The 20096-nt window shown below is 36.8% G+C and overlaps 1 protein-coding gene across 1 annotated transcript in view; it reads right to left on the bottom strand.

Annotated features, from left to right (window-relative positions):
- Positions 1-20096, bottom strand: part of TENM2 (teneurin transmembrane protein 2) — a 1556107-nt gene that overhangs the window by 1196471 nt on the left and 339540 nt on the right. Inside the window, exons 3-4 of the mRNA XM_019740878.2 lie at positions 7027-7180; positions 5350-5397 (exon numbers count right to left, since the gene is read on the bottom strand). The gene's annotated coding sequence lies outside the window, so the exon portion shown is untranslated. The remainder of the gene's footprint in view (positions 1-5349; positions 5398-7026; positions 7181-20096) is intronic.

Raw genomic sequence — 20096 nt, 5'->3', positions numbered from 1 at the left:
ACAGAAAAATACATGTAGGTTGCTGAGATCACTGAATAAAAGTTTTTATAAAAATAAATACTTTTTTGAAATACAGTTTCCTTTAGATCAAAGTGCTTTTTAAGTAAAAAAAGAAAACTGTGGACAAGCCAAGTATAAGAATAGAACCTCTTCCAATACCACCCACTTACTAACAAACAACTGCAGAGAGCAGAACAGAGCACAGGACTTAGAATTCTTCTAACGTAACTGATAGCAAACATTTTTTTATATTATCATGTAAAAAAAAAAAAAAAAAAATGAAGGATAAAACCTCCCAAGAAACTGATGCAGGAAAACAGGAGAAACTGAAAGATAGGTAGAGAATGGGTCCTGAAGAACTTGAACGACACAGAACCAGAGAGACAAGAAGGAAATAAAAATGGCCGAGAGAAAATGTTCAGGAAACTTCAGAGGCAAAAAGTAAAAATGTTGATCTCATGATAAACAGAATAGGCTGAAGGAGAGAAAGCAAGCGCAATCTCATTCCATGGAACTGAAATGATTCATTCAGGAGAAATAAATTTTTTAAAGATTCAAAAGAAAAGGGACCGGAGAAATAAAGTGAAAGACAATCCAATACAAAAATAAATGAAAAGGCAGGCAGAGAAATATTGTATTGACAAGAGAGATTGATTTGCTACATCAGAATGATAGAACCTGAGAAAGGAGAGATGGTTCCTTATTTTCAAAATAGAGTGGTTTGGGGCGGCGGAGCAATTTAAAAAATTAAACAAAAATCAAGTCAAAATTATTAGAATCCAGACCATTCTAATATCAAACATGACACTAGAGGAAAATGGTATCGTAATTAGAACTTAAGTTGAGAAGAAATGCACAAATAGGTACCATTAGGTTGTCCAAAAAAATATAACTTTACAATTAATAAATATAGGTGCATAGTGTATTCATATACATTGGTGACTGAAGGTAATCATTAACTTGTTGCAAAAGGCAGACATATTTTCATTTGGATCATCATTAGTTTTGCTAAACTTAGTTCAGATTGGTGGTGAGACAGCTCAGACTCACATTTAGCAAACCGGAAGCCAAATCTCAAATCTGCTTTTAGAGGTCACGGAGCTGGGCCAGGTTATTTAGCTGCAGTTTTCTTTTCTATTCAACAGGAATAAGCCATGAGCCCCACCTACCTCACAGTACTCTGATAAGAATTAGAAGCTTTTTCTGAACAGATGAATCTACCTACTGTTGCTTCGGAAAGGCAGTCTGGCAAAATGGGCAAAGTGTGGGTTTTAGAATGAGACAAATCGGTACTGGAATCTAGACTCTGGTGTTCACCGTTCATGAGACCTCGGAGCATTAATTAACCCCTCTGACCCTCAGTCTCTTCATCTATAAAGTGGGAATAATAATGCACATTTCACAAAAGTGGTGTGAGGATGAAATGAGTTAACGTTCTGTCACATGGTAGGCAGTCACCATCACCATTCTTACTCTTTTGCTAAATCTGACACACTGATAACTTTTTTTTTTTTTTTTTTTACTGGCTATGTAACTGTAGGCCTTATTTCTTTTATTTATTTATTTAATTTTATTAGTTTTTGGTGCACAAAACAATGTAATAGTTAGACATTTATCATTTATATCCCTCACATAATACAATATGATCTCACTTGTATGTGGAATCTAAAGAAAAGAATACATGAATGAACTAATCAGTAAGTCTCAGAGACATAGAGGAAAAACTGAGGGTTGTTAGATGGGAGGAAGGGTGGGGACATAGGCCTTGTTTCCACTGAGGTAGCATTCAAGCCTGGTTTAGAAGTAAATGCATTGGCAAGTCATTTAATCACTCTGAATTTTAGTTTCCTCATCTGGAAACTGGAGATAATCTATCCTAAGGATGAGATTTAAGTGAGGTCAGGGATATAACATACCTGCCAGAGGAACTGGCATCTCAAAGATAGAAAAAGTGTGTTTGATTCCACTGCCACTTACTTTCAAATGCTTTGATTTTATATCCTCATCTAGTTCCATCTTTGTAATTCTCCACCTCTCAGTCTTCATGTTAAGTACTGAAGGAAGTAAATGGTAGAGTTCTATTGGCTGCTCCAAGTAAACAATCAAGTTCTGTAGACTCAGTTGGCAAATCACTGCTTGTATATTTGTCCCAGTGATCGGTAACCAGAACTAATGCAAAATGGTCAAATAGTTTAAGAACTGGGCCATCTCACTAGGTGTTAGCAGGACTCTCTCACCACTCCAAACCTCCTGCCTGCAGTGTGCTCTAAAGAGTCCCTTCTAGGGAACTCTTAGTGGAAACCAGTGTTCATCTAACTTTCAGAATTATTATTAGTTCTGCACTCAGATGACACGGAAGTCCAAAAAGTCCAGGTGAGGTGTTACTGCTGATACTGGGACTATGAACTTGGAGATTCATTAGAAGTTTTCTTTTTTTTTCTTTGCCCTACATATGTCCTCATAGGAGATTCGAGTTAAGCTATCAGTGCTGCCAGATGCAATGAATGTTTGCACACACACACTGACAAATTTACCAAGTAGAACACACACACACCTACGTCTGTGTGTCTGTCTGTCTATTATCCATCATAACTGGATATTTTACACGGTTATATAAATATGTAACCATGCTTCAATCAAGTTATTTTATGCAAGCTTCTGTGTGTGTGTATGTATGTAAATTTAAGTGCTTTCTTTACATTGCTTACATAGCATGTATTGACTGTTCATGTTTTACAAAAAGGTATATATGCCTTTAGTCATTCTATGAACATGTACTTAGAAATTCTCCTGATAGAAGGCTTAAAAATGCATCATCACATGATTTTACATGGAAAATTTTCTGAGAAATACAAATGACAAAGGCATAAGCTATGATAGCTTCCTTACTAACCATCTTTTTCTCCTTCAACACTGACCTTTACCCTTAAGGAGGAAATATGGGGCTCTTTCCGCTTCTTAAAATTTGATCTTAAACTATGGGGCCCTTTCTGCTTCTTAAAATTTGATCTTTCACTTTGATTTAAAAAAAAAGGTTACCAAGTGCTTTTATGAATGTACAATAAATTGAGAAAACAAGAAAGAATAGGAAATAGCTGACCTTGAGTAGGTTAATCAACTAGGACATCATAGACTAAAGTTCACACCAGGTAAGATTTAAAAACATAAGACATATGCATAGTCATGAAGAATAAGAATTGAAAATACAGGCAGGGCTTACTGGGGCATATTCTCAACATACTGATATAATTTAATTAAGAAAAAAATTCATTTACATGTATATGTTTAAATGCCCTGTGGACTAAAGAATTACATTAACAAACCCAAACTTAATTTTTGGAAGTTCTAGACTCAAGTATAGCACTGTAATATTAGAATCAAATATAGGGTCCTATGAAATTGAAGGAATGAAAAAATAGCACCCTAGACCTTCCTTGAGCTGAAACAGATGGTATCCACTCAAAGGGCAGGAAAAATTTAGGCTTTCTCTTCACATGATTGACATGTGACAAATACACAGGATGAAATCCTATAAAATAAAAATTATAACTTAAGGCCTCCTTTCACTTCAAGAAGTATAGATTGTGTTGTTAGTGCTTAATTTTTGGTTCAGTGAGGCTAGTTTCCATGAATTTTCCTCCTATCACAATAGCCAAATTGATATTAAAGGTCATAGTCTTTTGCAAAAAGTATTAATGTATGAAAGAAAGTCATTAAGGTGAGGAAACTAACAAAACAGAATCTTATGCTTGGGGACAAGAATAATTTATTTGTGGACATGGGACAATGAGTTATTTGGTCTTTCTTCCCAAATGAGATAACTGTCATATCCCATCATATCCCACTACCATGAATTATATATAACAACATTGGGTGAAATATGAAATTCTAAAAATACACTGAAAGACTGGAGTCATCTTAATGGTTTATTATGATAGGTGTTCCTAGTTTTGAAATATCTTCTTTCAGAAAAGACAAATGGGGGCGACATCATTTTAGAAAGTCCACATCTTTTAAAAAGATGGATTAAAAGCTCTTTGAGACAGCTGTGCTGTTTTATTAGAAGAACAACATTTTCTTCCTAAATAGTCCTTGAGGGCAACTGCATGGAATAATCAGGGGATGCATTGGGCTCCATTCAAAATTGAAGCTCAAAGAAATGTTGCATGGAAGAAGGATAATCACTTTCGCTGTGAATGTAAACATGTGAATAAGTACAACAAAGAAAATCAGACTCAAAGTAATGATGTGATATTTTCATATGCAGGAGAGAATCGCTTTTCTGTAGCACTGGGCTTTGGAGTCAGAGAAAACTTCTTTTGAGCCCCTTCTCTGTTTTGTAACACCACATGACCTTGATCAAGTTCATTAATCTTTTGTAGCATCTGTATCTTCTTCTGTGAAATGGGGACAGAAATCTGTGCCTCTCTTGGTGGCTGTGAGGATTAAATGAGATGGTAATGGGCTTGTCATAGTGACTGTGCCTTAGAGAACTGAACACACCTGCTATTTTGAAAACTATAGCGCTTAGTATGTGTAGTTAAACCCATGAGCTCTGATACTAGACGCAGGAGATAAGCTCTCTTACATCCCATGTAACTGTGAGAGATTGACTTCATCGCTCTAAACGTCAGCTGACTCATCTGAAAGCAGACATGGTATAAGTACCCAACTCAAAAGTTGTGAAGGTGAATCGCAAAATGCAAAGTGCTTACAGGAGCTGACAGGCATAAATGGAACCTTAAATAAGACTACAATTACTATACACACCATACAATATGCACAACTTCCAAGCTTTGTTTTTCTCTATTTTAAGTGTCTTCTGGTTTTGTTCCTTGTCTATTTTCATATATCTGACATGCCTCAGGGGAAAAATCCTAAATATATAACAGAGACACAGGGCACCGTGAAACATGGGCAATGCACCTGTCATCATGTCACTCACAATCACTTTTCTCTGCTCAAATGTGCACACCTGGGGAAGGTTGAAAACTCAGTCTCCTACATCATCTCCCATTACAATTGGGTAGGGAACATCTGGCCAATTAATTTTCAGTAGTCTAGGAGGCTGGATCACCAATTACAGCATTCAAGGGTTCTTATTTTCATTACCTTCCTACCATCGACACACACCAGACTGCTTGCTCTGAAAGTGTGCATTGCTAACATTCTACAGAAGGATACAAAGCAAGGACCACAAATCACACAAGTCAGAACTGTAATTGAATATGATGTTCTCTTCAGATTTCTCCTACAAATATACAAAGTGCCTATACATAAGCCAAGTTAACCAAGTTATGAATCTAAATACTCTGCCAAAAAGAGTAATGCATTTCCATTTGGACTCACCGTGAGGTCAGGCAACAGTCTTCAAAACATCCTCACTCATTCTGTTTCCTAATAAAGAGAAGGAAATATAGTCTTTAGGATATACGGATATAAGATGTAAGGATATAAGTCTCCAAAATGTATCCTGAAGAGGGTGGTTCATTCTTAAATAAACTCTCTCTTCCTGTTATAAACAAATAACTATTTTCAATTGTAATAATACTCACTGAAAATCTCAGTTTAGGCCCATCATTAAAGCAGAAATTTAGGGGTAGGAGATGTTTGTGTAGCCAGCTTGTCTTCTAGGACTGTGTGTTCTATGTAACTACCATTTGTCCAATAAATAAAAATCTCTGACAGTTCTATGGTGAACTCAGCAGGGTCTAGGCTATTATTTAAGGCTTTTTATAGAATAAATATCAAATAATCTGAAAAGGCATCTTACAGGGTGAAAGTACAGACTTTTTTTTTTTTTTTTTTTTTTTTTTAATGGCTGCTAGCTGCGGGGAATCAAAGGAGGATTTTCCTCCTTTGGAAGGCAGACTTCCACTTTGGCTAATGGAGAATATGAGCTTTGACAATGTCCTGTGTGGCACTAAGTTTCAGCATACCTGTTTCAGTACCTATAATCCACCTGAAACAGGTATGGGGTATTGGTGCTAGGATTCTGGATGAAAAGTTGGGAATTACAATTTCGTAACAATGTATGCCTACATATGCATGTTCAGATTTTATGCTGTATTTGTGTGCGTTTATCCACATACACAAAGTTTTAGAGTAGGTCAAAAGTCGAATCGGAATCTAGAAGTTTCTACTTTGATGAACTTATATCTCCCTTACCATGAATGATATCGGTAGAACTGAAGTATCTCACCTCCCCTGTCAGTGGGCATATGCATCCAGCATCACTGATCAGGTCCTGTTTCTGACAGGTCCTTGAAGAGATACTTCATTAGTTTCTGCTACCTATCTTTGAGACCTTCTCTCATTCCTATCCTTTTGTGAGCCGTGCTTGCTCAGCCATTCATTAGATTCCGTGAGATAGCCGACATGCTTTTAATTGATTCTTATGTTTTTCTACTTACATTAGTCACTATTGATCTCTGTTGCAGGCAACCATGGTTTCTGATTCATGATGTATGCACCCTCCCAATTTATAAAATCAGATACCACACATGTGCCCTCTTCTGCCCCAAGAAAAAGCAAGACTACTTTGTATTTAACTTTTAAAACATCCTCACATTCAATACATTAATACAATTTTAAGTCCAATGAAAGTGATTTAAATGTGTTTTGTTTAGTTTTTTTTTTTTTACTTTCCTGCAGACAAAACCTTTCTTTAAAAAAAATTCACTTTGTTGATTTTGAAACATTAATCTTTTATCAGCACTTGACAGAACCTTACGATATGCAAATATGTTAGTTTCTGTATTCGGACATCAGCAGCAATATTTTTCCAAGTTTTAAATCATCCACATAGTATGTGAAATTATAGTGCCTCTCTTTCTTCTCTGACAGAATCCAACCTTTTGATTCTCTGCCTTCTTTCTTTGCTACAGTAAATTGATCCTTCAAAACATCCAGGTGCAAATGAATTAATAGTCTTCCATTGTGAGTAAGAGTGATGGAGTCCCTCCCTCCTCCTCCACAGTGAGGTCTTTTCCCCTTCTGAGAAACCCACATATCAATTAAACTCACCTGCTAATTAAAAGCTTGTTTGGAAAAAAAAATCCTTGCTAGTTAGAAGCAAAAGAAAGTGTAAAGGTGTCTAAAAATAGAGGCTTTGAATGTCAATTACTTCCTTCCTCCTCAGTTCCTGGTTCCTTGGGTTGAATTCAACGCTGGTAAAGAGCTAGAAGAGTGAAAGAAGAATGAAGAAAAAAAAAACGCAGTAAGTATCTTTGTCACCTATATTTCCCTGGGAGTATATATCATTGGTTTAGTAAGTTCAGCTCTTTGTCAGCAACATCAAGATACACAGTTTTTATTCTTGAGATGGAAACACCATTTCTCACTCCTTTTTATACAGTCACACTGATATCCTGTATAAAGGCAGTAGAAACCACAGCTGTTACACTTTGACTGTCAACAATCAAGCCAGAGCTTGTGGAAGAGGAAAAAAAGTGAACGTGGAAACAATGCCCTGTTCTTTTTCGTAATGACACCTGCCTGCCCTTAGATCCTGGACCACTACTCATTCCGGTCCACTTTTCCTGAAAAATGGGTCCTAAGGGCAGATTGATACCAACACCAGTTTGTCTTCTCTTTCTTTTCTACCTCAGACTTAAGAGAGCTACCGTGTTTTCCCAAAAATAAGACCTAGCTGGACCATCAGCTCCAACGTGTCTTTTGGAGCAAAAATTAATATAAGACCCGGTCTTATTTTAACTATAAGACCGAGTCTTATATAATATAACATAGTATAGTATAGTATAGTATAGTATAGTATAGTATAGTATAATATAATATAATATAATATAATATAATATAATATAATATAATATAATATAATATAATAAATATAATACCGGGTCTTATATTATTTTTGCTCCAAGAGACGCTTTAGAGCTGATTGTCCGACTAGGTCTTCTTTTCGGGGAAACACGGTGTATTGCTGTGAAACAACACACTAAGTATCAACCGACACAAAATAAAAGAAAATTATAAAAACAGAACTCAGGAGACTGCGAAATTCACACATGAACAAAGCCCCTTTCTTTAATGTACCAGACAATGAGAACAAATTATATGACGATCTGCCTTAGAAAATGACAGCTACTATCCGCTTCTTTGTTCACTCAGTAGATGTTGGTTAAAGGTCCACTATTTGGTAGTCATTGAGTTAGGAGGTAGAGTGAGAATTACGGTTAAGATCTAGTCTCAGTCCTCAGAAAGTTTATAGTCTAGGAAGAGAAACTGAGAACAAACAGAAACTATAATAACATATGATAAAACTGGTAATAGGAGAAACCCAGAAAGCTATCCCAAATATGGGAGGTCAAGCGAAGGCTTTTAGAAATGGTTCAAGTTAAGCAAAGGCCCAAAGGTTGAAAATAAATGATGTAGGAAGGAGAATAAGAAGAGAGAAAAGTCATCCCAATGTTGTTGAAAGAGATCACAAAAGAGACCATGACACTTTTGGGGAACTGTCTGTAGTTCACTGGACCTGGAACCTAGAGAGTGAAGGGAAAGCAGAAATAGATCAAAGTACAGTGGTATTTTAAAAATGCATCCTGTAATAATCAGAAATTAGTGAATTTTTTACAATAAGGAGTAGAAATAGAAATAATAAAGGGCAAAGGTTCTCCATTTCATGAATCCCTATATGATGTGCAAAGCCAAAACGGGGCATATTTATGTTACTATGAAAAAATGTGCTGACAAAAAAACATTGGGGTTTAACTGACTTCACAAAATTTAAGTCCAAAATAGATGCATGTCACAGAGATTTACCTTCACAGGAATAAGGTAAACTGCACGACACAGAAGGAGCATAACACAGTGACTAATATAGCAAAACCCTGTAAAAACATAAAGACTTCTTCAAAAATAAATTATTTCCAAATATGTTTATGTTCAAAAATAGGACATGGTTTTGAAAGAAAGAGGAGATACATACATACAATGTGTATCAATGAGATTAAAACTAACATGATACTCTTCAATTCAGTTAAAAACTGCGTACCTACTATGTGTCAAACACTTTAATAGGTTCTAAGGTAATCGCAATTGATAAGCAGTGCAGTCAAGTCCTGAAGATTAAAGGAAGATAATATTAAAAAAAAAAAAAAAAAAAAAACCCTGAGTAAGTGATCAGGGTTATAATATGTTCCCTCTATCCTATTATCTAGATTGTAAGGCAAATTTTTTTTTCTTATTCTCGGCTGGATCCTTCATGCCTAAAAATAGTGCTTGGCACAGTGATTAAGTTAAATGTGTAAATTGAATCTCAGTGAGTGGTCTCTGGATATGAGGGCTTAAGCTCTAGTTTCAATGTAGCACTATAGCTTATAGCCCTCTTAGTCTTTTTCCAAATCTTGTTTCTGTTTGAGGCCAACAGAATCTGTATTCCTAGCTGTGAAATCAAAGTTCTTTGATATACCATATAGGTAGCCCCAAGTTACAAATCACTCTCCAATAGTTTCTTATTGAAATTAAAATAAAAATCTCAACTTGTTACCAAGGCCTATTGTCCCCCCCAGATTATATCTCCTACCTCATCTCAACTGTCATCTGACATTTTCTACACTAGGCACACAGGCTTTCTTTCTGTTCCACAAACACATCACGCGTGTTTTCATTGTATGACCTTGACCTTTCTTCTCTGCCTGGGATGCTCTTCCGCCAGAACTTTGCATGGCTCATTTTTATCATAAAGGTCTCAGATTGGATGTCACATCTTCAATGAGTCCTTCTCTGCTCATCCTATTAAAATGACCACTCATCAGTATTATTCTATTGTGTCATTCTGCTTTGTATTCTTCATAGTGGTTTTTATTATGCGAAATTTTCCCATTGTGTGTGTCTGCTCCCACCCTCCATAACTAGACTGTTAGCTGAATAAAGAAAACTATACTGTTTATTATTAAAGGAGTGTTTTGTACATAGCAAGTACTTAATATTTGTTTATTGCATAAATAAATAAATTACCCAATGATAAGCAGTCCTTCATTTAAGTAGAGAGAAACTACAGACATTGCAATCTGTAACAGGAAATTAAGGGCAGTAGCTGTAATATTACAATTTTTTTTTTTTCTGTGTAGACATAGATTATACGCCTACAATTGAGATCCATTCTTAAAAGGTATTTTTAAAAATCCATACACTTTTGTCCCTACCTCCCCTTCTGACACAGACAAAAAGTGCTTACTTTTAAGATGAATTTTATTCTGAAAAAAAGTTTTGCTCTGACAAATGACCCAAAGCATATAAAGCTATGCAGGGTAAAAACTTCCACTGTAATTTCACTCAATATTTTAATCTTCAAATATCTTTTTTTTCTAATTGAGCCTAAAATACCTCCACCTATACTGGCCATAAAAAAACTTCAGTGTGAAGAATGTCATTCTGTAAGATCTGTGATTTACTCTCTTATTTTTTATAAAAACTAAAGCCCAGGTTGCACTAGTGAGCAGATCATTGTAGGACAACCTTCACACAGAAGAGAACAAACTACAGAATTCTTTTTCTACATTAGCAACAGACCTGGGGCAAACAGTATTCTGAAGCGAACAAAAAGAAAGACACTCAAGCCACTTCTCCAAATTCAATGTCATAAACAATTACTGTTGAGCTCTACACTATGTGTGACCATAGTCCTTTATAAGAGTGATTCATATGAGCAGATCTTAGATAGATCAATTGTTAATTTCACTTCCATGAAAAAAGTACAACTGAAATTAAGCAGGCAGCCTAATGTAGTGATTAAAAACATGGGTTCCAGAAACCCCTAGATTCATAACTCACTCTCTTACTAACTATGAGTTTTGGGGCCAATTTAACGTATGTTTGTGAATCACAGTTTCCTCATCGGTAAAATACAGATAATAAGTCTCACTTTCATGGAGTCATGTGCTTACATGGGATGAGTGTGTATAACCAGTACCTAACACACAGTGAAAGCTCACAGTGAAAGTAAATTTCAACTATTATTATTCGCCTCATTATTTTTAGGATAAAATTTAAAAGGGAAGTGACATTGGAAAAACCTAACATTGACCCTGAAGTTGATATATTTTCGTTGACCTTTGGAATTTAGATAGCTGAAAACTCAGGATGGTCGTTACATTTTCCCTTTGTTAATATGCTACCGTCTAAAGCAACTACCTGCCTGCTCCGTGTCTCAGCTTTTCTAGTTGCCCACGTGACATGGTGATTTCCCACAGCTTCTTTTGCGCAACAGTAAAATGAGACTTCATATTTATTTTTTAAGGTCCGAGACTATGAGAGGGTGCTGTGCAAATACTAGAGACAAAATTTCTCCGGTATTTGCACCCTCTTGTATCTCAAGTCTCTCTCAGAAATTTTGCATCTATTGATGAGGAATGTCAGTAATTTTGGTTGATGTCATCATGCTCTATTTAGGAAGTCTGAGGCTCACCTAGGTTGCATTCCAGTGTGTCAACTTAGAATGCCCACTCTACACCTTCAGAAAGCAATCAGTGAGGCAGAAGTGGCTACGCAACTTGCATATAGTGTTTTCATCTTATTTCCTATCCTTTTCATTCATCTGGTGTAATCCTAAAATGCCCAAGTCGGGATGGGAACAGGGGTAACAGTGGGATGCAAAACTTCTTTTGTCCCTCAGTAGGTTCATCCTTTATTGTCTTTGAAAACAAAATTAACCTTCTTTCTCCTGTAGAGTAAGAACATTTCCGGTTTTGCAGAAATCTACATTGTTTTCTAATCCTTGAAGCCTGTATATGGCTATTTGTAATATTTTTGTAAATATATATATATATATATATATATATCTCACAATAGGCTGGAGTTCCAGCGATCTGAATAATGTGCTAACTACTCTGGTTAATTAGAGAGCTATTTAATATTTGTAATTCAGCCTGAGCCTGAACAGTACAAAACCCATTTGACCTGTATCTCACAGTCATCAGTGTGCCACAAGTCTCAGGCCTTTTAATGATGAACTGCTCTGACTGCTAATCACCTTTGGGCCTCCTGTTCCTTCTCTTTACAAATTAAAAGGGAGCCTGAAAAAAAAACAACAAAAAAAATCTCGGTGCAAGGTTCACAGGTAACACAGTGAGATTCCAAATGTAGAAAACTAATAGTATTTCTGAATAGTGATGACTTAAAATCTAATGAAAGCATCTCCAACCTCCATCCACTAGTTGTGCATTAAGGGGAAAGAAAAGATAAGGGAGAAGCACACTGAGCTAAGGGGGGAGTGGCAAGGGGTGAGCTGGAGGAGATGTGGATCTTCTCCCGTGTGGCACGTGTTTGTGAGGGAAAGAGGACTACCGTGATCAGATTGCAGTTTTAGAAGATTCTAGGTATAGAGTGAATTAGAGGGGGTGAATATTAAAGTGATACACACAATAAGCTGGCTTGCTGTATTTCAAACAAGAAAGGATAGTTAGTTGGATATCGGATGGTGGTATTGAAGAGTCATTCACGTAAATATTATTTATTGAGCAACTACTATGTGGTAGGCCCTAATTTAGATGTTGAGGAAAGAGTTTAAATATAGATGACAAGATGTTTGCTCTGCTCTAATACAGTTTACTTTCTAATCAGAGGGAGCTGAGAGGAAGAACAAATAAGTAAATAGAAAAGAACTAGTTAGGTTACTGTAAGGTGATGTTTCAGGCAGATGTGATTCAGGGAGGGGACTTCAGATTGTGAGATTAAGAAAGAAGTGTTGCCAAAGAGAGGAAATCCAAAAAACAACAAAAACTGATAAGAAAAAACAGCCACAAAATATACTAAAGAGGAACAAGCTTGATATATTCAAGGAAAATAAAGTTAGTGTGACTGGAGCAAAGCGGGACAGGGATGAATAAAAGTTGATGAAGCCAGAGAAATAGGACTTTTTAAGTTGGGTAAGAGTTTGGATGCTAAGTGAAAACTTTTATGCGAGGAAGTGGCACGATTGGAATTAGGTTCTTAACAGATCCCTGTAGCTCCTGTAGCTCGTGGATGGTACAGGATAAGAAGTAACATAGATCAGTTCATAAATTTTTACTCTATCACAGGTTACAGTGGTGGATCCAGGGTGAGAGCAGCATAGATGGAGAGAAGCAAGATTTGGGCAATGTTGGAGGTAACGTCAACAGCCCTTACTGATTAAGTGAATATAGAGGTTGACATAAAAAACAAATCAAAGAAAACATTCTAGATCTTGAGCTTCAGCAATGTGGTGTCATTTATGAGATGGAGAAACTCAGGGAAGAGCAAGCTTGGAGAGTAAAATATGGCTGAGATGTTAATTTTGGCGTGCCTATTGCAACATCCATGCAAATGTGTCAGATTGGAAGTTTGGGGCATAAGTACGGAGTCTGGAACGAGTTACAAAAAGTAGCTATAAATGTGGCACTCCTTAGGAAGTAGGTGGTGTTTTAAGGCATGACATTGGATGAGCATGTGGCTAGAAAGAGCCAAGGTTAGAGCATCTGTGGGCAAGCAGAGCAGCAGACTTCTAGAAGAGCGAGAAGGGAAAGCCGTGGGGTTGGAGAAAAAGCAGTGGGGTTGGGGTCAGAGTGTGTCATGAGATTCAAGAGGAGGACGAAGTTCAAGAATTAGGGAGGGGTCCACTGTGAGAAACGCTGCTGAGAGTTCAAATAAGGTAAGAGAGAGAAAAGCGGATGAGTTTCAAGATACGTGTTGGATGATTACTTGATCACAAGACTTGACGGATTGGATGTACTAACAGATCAAGGGACTCCCTTCATGCTTCCTGAGGTCATTCCAGCCTCCCTCCTCCATCTCTGCCTCCCTTATACTTTTGGTCCATAATCTCACAAAAACAATCAACAAAAAATAACCATTCCAATTTGCTATCCTTTCTGTGCCTCTGATTCTTCTCTTATACCACCCACTTTTCTCACTCTTGCCTGAGCTAACTTCCTAAAACAGAGGTTGGATTCTCCTATCAAAACCCTCCAGCAGCATTCCTTTGGGATCAAATTAAAATTCCACCTTCAGTGCTCAGCTTTAATGTATCTGACCCATCATGGTGTCCGATTGTCCCTGCAGACTTATGCTTTCTTCCCCTGTTTCCACAATACATCGCTAGTACCCAAACACAGCACTTTTTAAATTTTGCCTTGAGTGTTTATATTTCTGTTTTCCCCTTTACAATGAAAATACCTTGAGAAGAATTACTAAAAATTCAAGTGACAACAAACCAACATTAGCAGGAGCACCAGGTCACAAATAATCATTAATATGTGAATGATTATTATGTGTCGAGCACGATACTTAGCACTTTAAATAGATCACTTTAATATTTCTTGACTCTTTGGGGATAAGTGCTAATATTATCCTAACTTTACAGATGAGGGAGCTGAGGCAGAAAAAGATAAGTCACCTGTCTAAGATCAAATGACTATCATGTAGACAGCATACGCACTTAGAGCAGGATTTCAAGTTTATCTTCTCCCCAAATTTATAAGACCGTCCCCTTCGTAATGCATAGAAACAACCACTGGACTGAGAACCTAAGGGCCTCATTTCAGACAAGCAAGAGCTATTTAACGTCATGTTTATAAATGTTTGATTAAGGGCTTCTTAAGGACTTCCAAATCAATCAAAATTTACACCTTTAGTCTGTATTCTAGAAAGTGTATATGGAGTGGCGGGGGAAATCCTTCAATTTTTCAATTTGCCATGACCCACATACACCTTAAACTGGTCTATTTATGAGAACAGTTCATTTAATTACCAGGATCCAAGCTACATGTGTGCCCAGGGCACGGTGAATGAGGATGAAGCGGGCAGCCTGAAAATGGGGAACAAAAGAAAAGTGTCCATCACACCACTGGACAACAGGAGAAACAACTTAGAGAGGACTTTCCTTAAGGAGCCCTTGACACAGCTCAGTATGAAAAGCTGCTGGGTTTGGACAAGTCCCATGAAAGGAGATTTCACTTCTAATTATGGGTGATCTATTTTTGTCATAGGCCCCTATGGGGTCACTGCATCCAATCCTGCACTTATTAATTTGGGAAACATTTTGGAAAATAGTTGAGATTAAGACTGATGGGTGCTATTTTAAACTATGCTCCAAAGAGAGAAACCGAAATACGCAAGTCAGTGCATCCTTTGGTAAGTTGACAGGCAGTGAATTTTAGCAAAAGACATTAAGCTCCAGGCCAAAATTAAGTCTTATAATGCATAGCTTTATAATCATTTCTATGGCTATGAAATCTGGTTCTGTTAGCTCAGGACATTTACTTTCTAGAGAAATTTTGTTTGAATGTCTCCGAGTTAGGAAACCAGTCAGTGAAGAGCTGTAATAGCTTGTCTGTTTTTATAAAAATATTTAGACTTGTCTTTTCCTTTCCTTGGTCTGGGTCTTCACCTCACACCCAGGATGCAATAGTCTTTGAACTAGCCTCTTTGATCTTCATTCCTAAATTTACCCCATTATGCAACCTGTGATCAGTTATCCTTTGTACAACATCAGTTGCACCACCCCACTCACTATCCTCTGTTGCTTGAGGATCTAAAATGCTCCCATGGCTGTCCACTGAGTAAATCCCATATACTTCAACTTGACATTCAACTGGCCCCACCCTATATATTCAATCTGAAAATAAATTCTCTCAGTTCTGCTGATTCCAAATTGCTCCTCATTCCACAGACACATCTACTTGGCTTTTCCTCACATCTATTCTTTCTCCATCCATACTTGTTGTTTTTCAATGTCTAGCACAAAAATCACTTCCTTAATGAACCTCTTCCAGATAACTCCCTACCCCTTTATTTAGCTATCCATTAATTCAACAGCTGTTTTCATTTGCAGCACAGAACACATGTTTCTAACAACCTTAACTAATTGCCTTACAATTGCACTCAATTTTTTTCATGTACATGTATTGTCTTCTCAATTAAATAATAAATTTCTCGAGGGAATGCATAGATTTTTGTTGTTGTTATGCGATTCCCTCCATCCAAACACAGTGTTAGGCAAGCAGAAAGAACTTAATAGATACGTGTTGAAGGAAGTGAAAAATTTTCTACATGGCAGAGCAGAAAGGGCACTGGATTAAGTAAGGAGCTGTAAAGCAGGTTCTGGTCATGACTGTAATATTTACCAACTGCGTGAATCTTGAGCAAGTTACTTAACTCCTCTAAGACCCAGTTTACAAATATGTAAGTTAAGAATAATAATATCTTCCCTACCTATACAAAAGCAGGATGTGAAAAAGGAAGGAAATGATACATGTCAAAGTGTGTCTTTTCAAAAGAAAACCTTCCTACATTTTAATATATTTCCACATACAACATAGAAACCAACCTTCCTCCATCCTGGAGACATTATTGAAATTGATCTATACTCGGTTGATACAGTGAATAAGGGTAAATAAATGGTGTGAAACAATATGAAAACTGAATTGTGACCAAACAAGGGACTTATAAAAACGAGGGTCCATAGAAGCTTTATTCATAATAGCTCACAACTGAAAATAAACCAAACGTGCCTTAACAGGTTACTCCATAAGCAAATTGTGACACATGCATCCAATGAAACACTACGTAGGAATAGAGAAGGAATGTTTTAAAAGGAATGGATCTCAAAAGTATACCGCCAAGCAAAAAAGCCAGACCCAAAAGAGTACATGGTGTGTGCTTCTATTTAAATAAAAAATACAAATTTAATTTATCCTGTCAGACAAGCGGATCAATGGGCACCCGGTGCCAAGGGTGGGAGTGGGGATTGACTAGAATATGGCACAAGGACCTTTCTGGAGTGACAGAAATGTTCTGACTTGATTGTCATGGCGATACCATGAGTGTACATTTGCTAAAAGTCATGGTTATATATCTTAAGTAGGTCCATTTTATTGTACGTACATTTTACTTTATATTAAAAATACTATAAATTGCATTTGAAATTGATGTGACTTTACTGTAATTCTTCAGGAGAAATAAACATTGCTATGAGTATTATATATGGCCTTATTTTACAAATGGGAGAAAGAACGAATTACTTCCTCTTTCGAGGAGCACTGAGGATTTTAGCTGAAAGGTCGCTACTTTGGCAGCAGAGAAAGCAAAGTGAGATAGAATTCGTTCACAGGCCTCTGAGGTCTAATATATCTGCCAAAATTAGATGCATTGCTTTCTACTTATTGATGAATTAAAATACTCCCTTTTTTCTTCCTAAGAATTAAGAGAAGTTTATTATTTTACTTAAAACATGAGTATTTATTTTAGGTCAGATTTCAACAATCCACAAAATGACCAAACCCCACACTGCAGAACTTACATTTCTAGACTCTCAACAAATCAGCAAAAGCTGTTAACTGTACAGCTTCTCTACTTTCCAATTATCTCCTTTCAGAGCCAGAATACACAAACACTTTTTTGCATTTAATTAAGTATTGCAATTCCAGATTATCTTTGATTAATGAAGAGCAATACAGCGTATAGCTAGAATTATGTGATTATTTCACAATTGATCTTTAATCATTCCATCTGATAATAATTTCACTAATTTTTCATAATGTTCTCATCTAGCTTCTTATAAATGAGCTATAACAATTAATGATTTTTATTAATTTTCCTTGAAAATTATGTGGTTTTTAGATAGAACTCTTGACCTTCAAAAACTGTTTTTAAAATTTTAGTTATTAATTTATTTTTACTATCACGTGAAAACAAAAGTGCATGATTTCTTCAGATATAGGAAGTCAAGTAAAACACTCAAATGTTTCCTGTCCCTTTTGTTGAGTTTGGAAGTTCATACTTGGATGATTTGTACTAAATCTTTTTTCTGTCTCCCTCTGCATTTTTAATAGCTTGGATTTCAGTGTCAGACAGATGTTGGTCTTATGCCAATTTGACCCTTTATTTATGACTTTGACCAATTTGCTTAACCTCTCTAAACTATGGCAGCCGTGTTAATAAGTTGGAAGTTCGAGCTTTCATGAAGAACGAGGTGGTGACTTAAGACATGGATTTGGATGAGGTCACCCAGGGCAAGTGTGTAGATTGAGACAATGACCAGGTCACAGCCTTTAGCCACTCCATTTCCAGGCAAGCAGAATAGGGGACGGCCAGGGAGACTGAGAAGGACAGACTGTGAGGCTGGAGGAAAACCGAAGGATGTCATGAGAGGGCACAGAAGGCAGACATTCAAGAAGCTTATACTGTACTAAATATCCTGAACATTCATTATTCCATTGAACCCTCACACCAGCCCTCTGAAGTGCATGTATTGTCACCCACATTTTAAAAACATGAGTAAAAAAAAGCATCCAGAGGCCATCGAGCTAATGAGGGCAGAGCCAAAACTTCGACCTAAAGCTATTCTATTTAGAACTGATTCTCGTCAACACCATGCTAATGAAATCATGGACCCATAACACTCACCCAGCGCCCCGTTCATAGTAGGTGTTCATTAAATGGACAATTTCTACTGTTTATTTAATGGTTATAAACACATGAGGTCCTCCCAAGTTGCTATTGATTACTAGATAGATTGAGGTTGTGTCTGCACAGCCTGGATACGGCCTAGGTGAGATGGACACCATTTGATTACAGAATCACATCTTCTGGCAACTGGGATTTTTGGCGACTGTTTGAACTGCTGGAGATCATGAAGGGACACGGGGGCACTAATAACTATTGATGAACTTACACCTTTGTGCTGAGAATTTCATCCTAATTACATTTGGAGGGCATGACTTAGAGTTGTTGGAAAATATATTACCATTAATTAATGTTTAGAAACTCATGCATTGCTTCCAAATACATTTAAAGTAAAATATTTAAAGTACAAAAAAAAAAACCTGCCATTTATTAAGAATGTGCAGTATGTGAAAACTGAGATATACAGAGCTTGAATAACTTCCTGAAGGTCACACAACTTGGAAATGGCAAAACTCGGAGTGAAAATTTGAAACTTACCCCAGATTTAATTGTATACAAATGTCCAGAATGGACTATTTACTTGAGGAGCAATGGCTTGGCTTATGGGGCATAGGAAGTTGTTGTAGAAAATTGAATTTTCCCAAGTGGTTCATAAAACACTTCAGGGAACCAAGTTTTAAAAGTGTCAATTGTTGGGGGAGAATGCTTTCCAAAATTGTTGCATGCCTTTCTGTCTACTTTAGTGCAGAACACTGGATAAGGGTTTATGTTTTCTTGATGGCATACGACGTTCATTACAGTCATCAGTCGTGGTACTATTTCCCAGGTGTGAGATCCAGTAGCGTTGCAGAGTAAAACGAATAAAATCCCTATATTAAGAATTTTTTTAAATCCTTTAGTGTTACCTCACTTTATTTAAGTCTTTTGCATCTTTCTTAAAAAATTGGAGAAAAGTGTATTCAAGTGTTAAGACTTCTGGAAAGACATAACACAGCCAAGTTTCTACAAAATGTATTAGGGAATCAAAGCTCAAAATTTCAATCTCCCATGACATTTCCTCCTCCTCTACAAAATGATCTCATTCCTTGGTGCTCTCTTTTTCCCTTGTCTTGTCAACAAGTCAGAATATAGTGGAGGATTCCTGCACGCATAAGACAAAGAATAAAATCCTATCCTCGTTGAGTCTACACTTACAGGTCTTTCTGACTCACTAGTGAATCAGAAACACGCAATACTTTATAATGAAAGGCAAAAGACATATCAGGAAGAGAAAGCAGCATGGGGGTAATTCTGTGAAGAGTAGCTTAAAAGCCTGCATTGTGCTACTGCGATGTAAGAAGCGGGTGGCTGCTGCCAGACACGCTGCTGAAATGAAGATTGTTTAAACTACAAAAAGCATGACAGCTCCATGTGAACATCTGAAAGTCCCAAGGTCACTTACAAAGGAGAACCAGGTGGTGAAACATCGAAGAGACGAAAAATATATCCCTATCTCGATGTTAGTTACCTTCTAAGAACATAAAAGGTGTGATCACAAAATACACTGAATGTTTAAATTAAAAAAAATAATATCACAGTAAAAGACACATTGCCATTAATCTCCCTCACTCCAAACATAATCATTCCATGATTCTTGTCACTTTTGAAGCAGTTCTGGACGTCCTCTTTTGTGAGTGTCTTTACTTCATCCTCCATTATGACAATGCTCCGTG

The sequence above is a fragment of the Rhinolophus sinicus genome, linkage group LG10, assembly GCF_036562045.2.
Source record: "Rhinolophus sinicus isolate RSC01 linkage group LG10, ASM3656204v1, whole genome shotgun sequence".
NCBI lineage: Eukaryota > Metazoa > Chordata > Mammalia > Chiroptera > Rhinolophidae > Rhinolophus > Rhinolophus sinicus.
Note: the sequence above shows the minus strand (reverse complement) of the source record. Positions and strands in the feature narration are given on the sequence as shown.